This window comes from Capsicum annuum, chromosome 3 (assembly GCF_002878395.1).
Source record: "Capsicum annuum cultivar UCD-10X-F1 chromosome 3, UCD10Xv1.1, whole genome shotgun sequence".
In the NCBI taxonomy this organism is placed as follows: Eukaryota; Viridiplantae; Streptophyta; class Magnoliopsida; order Solanales; family Solanaceae; genus Capsicum; species Capsicum annuum.
Window position 1 is genome coordinate 50208917 of NC_061113.1, and position 10122 is coordinate 50219038.

Below are 10122 nucleotides of genomic sequence, written 5' to 3' on the forward strand. Positions count from 1 at the left end.
AGTGAAGACATTTGGGAATAAGGAGAGTGTAAATTATGAAACATAAAATAATGGTAGATTAATAGGGTATAGGAAAGGTTGTAGGAGTAAACTTATGTGGTTATGATTGATTGGATGGAAGTCTAAGAATGGTTGTCAAATAATTGAAAGGAAACTAGATAGGGTCTTAATGTTCAGGATGGAGGTTGTCAAATATTAGAGGTAAGTGTCTTAGGGCCACGCTTAGTAATTTGGTATTGGGGTGTTAGGTAGAGACATAAGTGGTGGCCTAAAAGTATCAACATACTTTGGTAAGATAGATTTATCGGATGTCGTTTGATTAGGGTACTCTATGTGTTTACTTATATGTTTATAGAATTCCTAGGCATGTGAAAATATAAAATAAATGTTAGAATAACCTTTGGTATGGTGAGAGTTGTTAATGATATCAAGGACATGCTTGCCTTTATGCTTTTATGTGAATTGAGTGTTCATGGTTACCTCCAACACCACTTGAGATTTCTGAATACATATTGCATGCTGCATTGTTGAATACTGATATTGAAATACTAATGATGGAAAAATGAGAGTGCGATGATAATATTGTGATGATGTGATCATATTGACAATGATATTAAGATCATGTTGCGATGATATTGTTTTATGGATGATGTTGAGATTATTAGATGATGATGATAAGGTGAAGGTGAGATAATGTTGATGATGAGATGATGCGTACATATTGCATGTATGTATTGATTATACTTTATGGAGTACCTATATGTGTATGTTGTGGTGGACTTTGATTATAGAAAACATGCTTAACAAAATTGACTTATAAGTACTCATTAGTTTATTTGTGGGAAGAAAGAGTGGTGTTTATACTTGATTTTATAGAAAGTTATAGAGTGATGGGGTTTGGGCAGTCTAGTCTAGTACCTTTGGGATGTTAGAATCGTGAAGCCTATAAGACGTTTTATGCTTGATAGAAATAGGTTCATGAGATAGGGAAAGAATACAAGATAAACAAAAGAATTAGGAGTTATAAATATGGATGGGTTTGTCAAAGGACAAAGATACACAAAATATTAAACGATATGTAGGTCACAAAAATGCTAAAGGCAATATGTCATCTATTGTATGAAAAAGAGATTTAGTAACCAAAACTTTACTTGATGCCATGATTTTCTTTCTATTTTCTATTATTGTTATTTGTTTCTAACCTTGGTCAGCTGATGATGCCTACCAATACATATGGTTATACTGATACTATACTCACTATATATCTATTTAGGGATACAGTCATGTTGCAGGTCAGTTGGAGTTTTTATAGGTACATCAGTGATTATTCTTTAGTAGTTCCTATCATCCTACTCATACATAGATGTTATGCCTTAGGTAAACTTTCCTTATTTTAGTGCTCTTATAACAATTTAGATTAGGTTCTGGGAAGTTGTGTAAAATATTTTTTGAATGTACTTCATAATAAGTTTTGTTTTAAAATAAAGAGTTATTATTTAATAATCCTTAAGGTTCATTAATGTTGTCTTCAATTGTTAAATAATGAATGGTAAGGGTTCTCTTATCTATGGTAGAGTTGGATACGTTCTCACAAAATTCATGATTTGGGCCGTGATATTAGGTCAGCCTATGATACCTACCAGTACATATTGATTTTGTACCGATACTACTCTGTGTTCTTCTTTCTGTTAAGTGCATAGCATATTACAGCAACTCCTACGAGATGTCACTTGTAGACCTTATCCTGACATCAGATCTATGCATGAGTATTCATCTTTCGAATAGCCATGGATATCTTTTATCTTGATATTGTCCTCCGTGTTTCAGATAAAGATAGTTTTTATTTACAGTTGGTGTTTTTCGGGTTATCCTATAAACATGTTTTAGTTAGAGTTCTAGCATGATGACATTCAGTTTCTACGGATTATTTTAAGATATTATGAATTCTTTATGCATTTATTTAAATTGTTAGAGATTATTATTATTTCAATATGTATGGTTTTTTTCTTATTTAAAATGGATATGTTTTTGGGATTGAGTTTTTGGTTAGATTGTTCTCCCACCGAAGGTTTAGTGTGGGTGTCATTCACAATAAGTTTGAGTCATGACAAGGTTTAACTTTGATCAACATTTGATCAAGATGATCTCTACCTGATCTTTTGATAAATCTATTGAGTCTTAAATGGCCTTTTTAATCTAATAGCATATTTGATTTGTGTTCACCTAATTTTGGGCTAGTCCTGAGAGTTGATCTGAGTTCAGAATGTTATTTATAGTTGTTGTTTGTTGCTAGTGTCGTGTACTCGCATATATAGTCAGATTTATGGTGCTTTTCCTGTACCAATAGTGTTGCACTTGTGATTAGTGGTCGCTCATGTGGTGTTGTGCCTACAAAGGGAGCGTTGCACCTATAAGGATATGCAGTCTTGGAAGGGGCCACTCCTGCATAGGTTTATCCGCAGCCGTGAGACTGTGCCAACAGTCTTTTATCGCTCGTACTGCTTCATAGCCTCAAAGCTCCTTATTCACCTATGAAGAACACTAGTTTAAGTTGCTTCTATCATTGTTGTTGGTTTGCCACTCCTATGATGTAATACCCCAGAAAATTTTTCGTTGAAATTTTGTGCGTAAACATTTTGGGTTCTATCTTCTAGAATGAATTATAAATTTTCCATGTGGAATGTCTTAGATTATGACCCACCATTGCATAGAGTATCTAATAAGATTTCCAACGATATATGTATCATACAAAACAGACACCCGAGCGACGAGTTATGAACATTCCAATCGAACTGTGAATAGTAGTGAACAGTAAAATGTGCAGGAAAAAGTACTGAGGCCTGGTGTATTTTTGCTCCAAATTTAAATGATCATAACTCCTTGTACATAATGATCTGGGTGATCTACTATATATCAACAGAAAGCTCTGCGAGTCCTCTTTCCAATGAAATTGGTTTCATCCAATTTATCGATCGAAGTAAAAAGTTATGGTCGATCTACTTTAGCCTATCAAAAGCAAATTTTTGGGTCAACTTCAAATGATCATAACTCCTCGTAAACAATGATCTAGGTGAGATAATATATATCAACAGAAATATATGAGAGTCTTCTTTCTAATGAAATTAGTTTCATCCACTTTGGATATCGAAGTAAAACGTTATGGTTGATCTACTTCAGACTATCAAAACAGTCCACCAAAGGACAGATTTGAGAATTATTTGATTTATAGGGGCGTTTTGGTCATTCCTCCTCACCAAAAATCCGTCCAAACCCTATATTAAAGCCTATTAGAAGAATTATATGTTATATTTCATCAAATTCCCTCAAAAATAAAACCTTAAGCTCCTATATCCAACTTCAAGAACCTCCAAAGTTCACCATTAATTCTGTAAATTTATTCAAGATTCAAGTTCCTAGTTCAAGAACTTCAAGAACCTCCAAAGTTCACCACTGATTCTGAAAATTTATTCAAGATTCCAAGTTATTAGTTAAAGAACTTCAAGAACCATCATTCAAAGGCACGATTAACATCTCAAAAATGAGTATCGATCTAAAGTTCATCCATCAGCTTGCTCGACTCAGCAGAGGGTAGTGTATGGGTGCAGAGTAGCACCGAATTATCCCTAGTTTCTGAGGTGAAAGAAAAGAAGGATAGAGATCTCAGTCTAGTTAAGTTGAAAGAATCAGTCAGAGAACAAAAAGTGGAGGTTTTCTCCCAAGAGGAAGATGGTGTTTTGCGTTGTCAGGGTAGATTGTGTGTGTCTAGTGTAGATGATTTGAGTCAATAAATTCTTGCAGAAGCTCATGGTGCGCATTACTTTATTCATCCAGGGGCCACTAAGATGTATCATGAATTGTGAGAGATCTATTGGTAGAGTGGGATGAAGAGAGATATTGCAAAGTTTGTAGCTAAGTGATCTATATGTCAGCAAATTAAGATTAAGCATAAAAAACCTAGTGGGTTCGTGCAGGAGTTAAATATTCCTACTTGGAAATGGGAGAAATTGAACATAGATTTTCTGACAGGTTTGTTACATACCCGTTATCAGCATGATTCTATTTGGGTCATCGTAGACAGGATGACCAAATTAGCCTATTTTTTGCTAGTCCATACCTCTTATTCAGCTGAGGACTACGCCAAACTCTATATCAGAGAGTTGGTCAGGTTATACGGAGTCCCATTGTCTATTAGTTTTGATAGAGGTACCCAGTTTATCTCTCACTTTTGAAAGGAATTCCAAAAGGGCTTGGTACCCAAGTCCACCTCAATATAGATTTTCACCCTCAAAAAAATGGTCAAGCAGAGAGGACCATTCAGAGTCTAGAAAATATACTGAAAGCATGTGTTGTTGATTTCAAAGGAAGTTGGGATAACCATTTGCCTTTGATTGAATTTGCATATAATAAAAGCTATTATTCAAGTATCTGTATGGCTTTGTTTGAGGCTCTCTATGTTAGGAGATGTAGATCTCCAATTGGTTGGTTTGAAGTAGCTGAAATCGCAGTAGTAGGGACTAACTTGGTGTTTGATGCATTAGAGAAGGTTCAGTTGATCAAAGAAAGGCTTAGAGCTGTTCAGAGCTGACAAAAATCATACACAGATGTGAGGAGAAAAGACCACGAGTTTGAGGTCAGTGATCTTGTATACTTGAAAATCTCTCCCATGAAAAGAGTGAAGAGATTCGGCAAGAAATAGAAACTCCATCCCTGATATATCGGTCCCTTTAGAATTCTCAGTCATTTTGAAAAGGTAGCATATGAGCTTGATTTTCCCTCAGATTTAGCCTCAATATACCTAGTGTTCCTTGTCTCGTGTTGAAAAGGTGTATTGGTGATCCAACGATAGTTGTTCCCTTAGAAAGTGCAGATATTCAAAACAGTCTTTTCTTTAAGAAAGTTCCCGTCGAAATTCTTTATCATCAAGTTCATAGACTAAGGAACAAAGAAGTTCCACTAGTCAAAGTTCTTTGGCGGAATCAGTCTGTTGAGGGATCTACTTGGGAAGCAGAGGCAGATATGCAGACCAAGTACCCTCATCTTTTATCCACAAATCCAGATTTAATATAAGGTACTGATCTTTTTAAGATTTCTCTTTATCATGCTCGATTTCAGTTGCAAATCATGTTCATGTTAGTCTTGCATTTATAAATTAGTTCTTTCATGTAACCCATGCATCAGATATGCATATTCAGTGTGTAAGCTCAGTCCAGCAGTTTTCTTCAACTTAACTAGTTTCATTCGAGAATGAATGATCCCAACGGGGAGATATTGTAATACTCTGTATTTCTCTAGCATAATCTAAGTCCCAATACATGAGTATTCATATATAAAATTTTCTAAACACCCGATATTTTATAGTTTAGATCCTGTCATTGCATAGGAAATCCAATTAGCTTTCCAACGATATAAAATTTGCTTAAATCCGATAACCGGGTAAAACGTTCTGGTGATTTTAAGTTCCAGTCGTTAGACCCCATTATTTTAAGCCTTAGCGCGTCGCAGAGCTAGTCTAAATGACTATTGGCAATTCCAGTGGAGGTGTAAGATCTTGGCACATCGCGCCAAAGGCTAAATTGGCATTTAGCAGCTTCTAGTGTTTCTCTGCGATTCCACCGCATCATGGTGAAATTTTAGGTCCCAATCAGTGAAGGACCGCGATTTTTCCTATGTTGAGCCACAAACCCATTTTCCAGTTTTCCATTTCCAGAGGCTTATCGCGATAATGGTGCATCGCGCTAAGGCTAAAAATCAGGATCTTCAGTTTTCAGCTTTCGTTTTTAAATTCGTTCAAGGGTATTTGGGTCTTTTTCCTAAGCCCTTAACTCATTCTAAAACACGAAATTTAGCCCCAATTGACCTAAATAATCATTCATTATTCAATTCCTTTCAAATTAAAGATCCCTTTTTCCAAGAACAAGAAACCATAGCTCTCAAATTCAAGACCAATCCTCAGGAACTCACCCAGAACTTCAAGAAATTCATTATCCCAGGTATGTTAGATGCTTATTCATGGATTCCTTTCATCCATAGAGTCCAAATATCCTATTTTAATTACCAAGTTATAATCTTTCCAAGTTATTATGTTTTAAATTATGATTTCATCCATGAATCTCCATGTACTATTGATTTTATACCATCTTACCATGAAATTATTGTAATTATTCAATCCTCCATGTTTTAATATTATTATTTATTGAATTAAACCATGAATTAATGCTATTATGATGAATTCATGCTATTCCTACAAGATTCATGACATTCATATGATTGTTTTAAACCATGAACTACAAGTGTTTGATTAAATGCCTACAAGGGTGATTGATTTAATAAAAGCTTCATGTTTTGATCTCCAGGTTTTAGTATCATTTTACTATTATTATTTTTGAGTCCTGTGGGTATTGAATACCCGAAAACAATAGCTATTTATTTATTCTAGTCTCCGTACAAAGTACATAATGGAATAGTCTTCAGAACTTACGATGAGCATTATCAGAATAGTTAGATATCAATCAGTTCACCTCATAACAGTATAGTATTTCAGTATCTTTTAGTTGGGAATAGGATTTAGCACCAAGCGAGTGTAGGGATGGAGGCTTCCCCGTCAGCTATGCATAGTCATTAGTAGCAGTCCCTATACTCCAGAACTGTATAGCCAGCGTATGGTATGAGAAGTCACCCGTCAGATTGGGGTTGACTATCTCGCAGGGGTCACCCGCCAGTTCAGGCTTGACACCCTTAGTCCTTTGGACATTATATCAGTTTAATGGATCTGCACAACCATCATTAGTACCCGTGGCACGGTATTAACACCCTTCAAACTGGGGTTATAGGTTAGACCCTGATTAGCTCAAATTGGGAAATGTCGATTAGATGATACCTCCCACAGTCTCAGATATAGTCTTAGTTACAGTCTCAATTTAGTTATGCAGTCTTAGAGTTGCTTGACCAAAGCATACGGATATCAGTATTTTTTAGTATTTCAGTTTAAAGATTTTACTCAGTGTACGTTATATGTTTGGTCATGCATCCCCAGTTTCTACTGATTTTCATATATCTTCAGTATTTATAAACTTTCAAGCGTACTCAGTATTTACAAGTTCTCTATATTTTTAGTATCTATAGATTCCATGTTATCTACTCAGTACTCCATGTTTTACATGCATATTCAGTTAATTATTAGTTCTGTTCATGAAACTATGCATATCATCCTACCTCATTTAGCATACTAGTACATTCATAGTACTGATCACATACCTTTCTTTTGCGCTATAATGTATCATATCATAGGTGCTGACGCTCAGTTCTCAAACCGCACTTAGACCTCACTACTCAGGCTATCAGCAGTATAGTAGCAGTGGTGAGTCCTCATCATTCGAGAACTGATTATTTTACTTCATATCTCTATTTCAGTAGTTAGCAGAGTTAGTTGGGGACCTGTCCCATCAACTCATATTCAACCAGTCAGTTTTAGAGGCTTTTCAGACATTAGAGTTAGTTATCCATTATTCAAATATTTAGTTGACATATCAGTTTATCAATATTTAATCAGATTAAGTCAATTTTTCTATAGATTCATATTTCAGTATTGATTCAGTGATAAAACCTTATGGCAATATCAGATGTTTTCCACAATTATGATATTATTATTCAGTGCTCGCAATAGGTACCAACTTAAGGGTTAGCTTATGGTCCCTCAAGACTGTAAGCACTGTGTGACGACTATGGATAGTCCCAGGTTGTTACACATACCTATGAAATCCCCGATAAGGCTGATAGATGTAGGCTCATACTAGTGATAGGCAAAACGCATGCAAGAATGATTGCCCAAAAAAAAAAATCCATAACAACCATAAGTAACCTAGCCATTTTATAACTTTTATGATAAGTATGTGTCACAAAAGGTCATCACACAACTCCCAGGTCGTTACACAACCTATATAATTATTATGTGATGTAGGAGGTCATCGCACAAACCTCGAGATCATCGTACAAAATCAATACTAAAAAGATATGATACGATAGGTCATTGCACAACCCCCGAGATCATAGATTAATCTCAATAATAAAAATATGTGATGCAGGAGGTCATCTCACAACCCCTGAGACCATGCACAGTCTCAAAAATAACAATGTAAATCTGTTGCCTTAGTTAAACATCTGGACTAAATGATTATAAATGTTTAGAAAGGGTTGGAATCTCTCACTAAATGATAGACTGAAATCCATCTTAGCTAAATACTTTAAAACACTATTTTCAATCTTAATGCGTACAAGTCACCCATTAAGGTAGTACGATTCTCGTTCTGATAAAGTCCAATTTAAGAGGAGAAAAGTGGGATTTTACCCGCTTTTTAGGAATTGGTAGTGAAATCACATTTTAGTTGGAATCATAAACTTTATCATTTTGAATCTATACACTCCATCACTATTATTCACATAATGGAATCGTTAACGTCAACGTGAATAAAAAACCATGACCACATCCTTCATAAAGATAAGCACTATCAAAAATTCAATCATTATCATAACATGGCCTTAGGCCCAATAATATGTCTAGAATAATTACAACACCATTGTCCCACATAAATATCCGAAACTCATCTCCATAATCATATCCATAAACCATAGCATATCCATGAGGCATAACATATCTATAGGCCAATCATCATAATCACGGGGAAAAGCATCACCATTCATCAAGTCACGAAGTGAACTCATACTAAAGATCATTAGTCTCAACCATGCCTCCCAGCTATAGGTAAGTCCTCAAGGGAAGGGCTAACCTAAGTCTTGGCCTAAAGTGGGACAAAGGAATCCTCTTCTAATAAAAAAACATAAAAAATAAGAGTAAGTCATGGTGTTCTACTGTAACACCCCAATTCGCTGAACTGGAATGCTACACGGTGCTCATGACCCCGAGGAACCACAAGCTAACACATGACTGATATCTGTACCTGTATACTATAAATCATGATATAATAATACGGAATACATAGAACTGTAAGGCCATAAGGTTCAACTGAATACAATTATATGGGTGAAAATACCCAAAACAACTCAATCTGAACATAAATTAGAAAGCCTCTAAACTATATGAATAAGGAGTTGAAGAAACATGTATCCAACTAACTCCATCAAACAGAACTGAAGAAATAAATAAATGAATTAAATCATATTGTCCTCGAATAAATGAGGACTCATTGTGTCTCTGCGACTGGAATGCTACGGCTACTACTGGGCTGGAGCTCGTGTCTCGGAACCTATGGTGTAACATGAAAAGTAAGCACCATAGCGCAAATGCATCAGTACAACTGGAGTACTGAGTATACGAGGAAGGTAGGTTGAACATAAAGGGTTTCATGCATGAACAACACTGACTGACTAATATGAACGTGGGAGTGCAAACACACATATATAGAAACTGGGACCGTGAATACGTGATAGCATGACCTGTAAGCAAATACATAGTTTACTGATAACTGTCATGACTGATACTGAAACTGATAACATGGACGACTATATCTGACAGTCTTGTATATACTGAAATCTGAAGAATGCCCTGGGTTCTTTTACTGAGAATGATACTGAAACTATGGGAAGTAGGGTTTAACCGACATACCCCATGTATGCCTTTATGGCTAAGTTGGGGTCCAATCTCTGCCCCAACTGGAGGGGTGTCAAAACAGTGCCACGGGTAAGGACAGCCTGTGAGTGACCCTTATCTGGCGGGTACTCAATGAGAATGGTAGGAACCCTAAACTAATGGGTTAAGCCACCTCATCAACCCTAATCTAACGGGTTAATATGTCTCAACCTACGCTGGCTACGTAGTTTTAGAACACAAGGATGAATACTAAGAATCACACCCTGAACTGGTGGGTGAGTTCCCATCCTTGAGTTCACTCGGTGCTAATCTCTACTCCCATCTGGAGGGACTGGACATGAATAACTGACTGTGCATGACTTAGTCTTACTGAATTCCATTGATTGGTGGAATGTTACTGATATCTGACAACTATCTACGATCATGAGGTTTTCCTGAGTCACATGACTGACTAAAGTCTATGGAATCATAGCTTGAGTTCGGATATCGTGAAACATGACATGGCTCTAGGCACACAG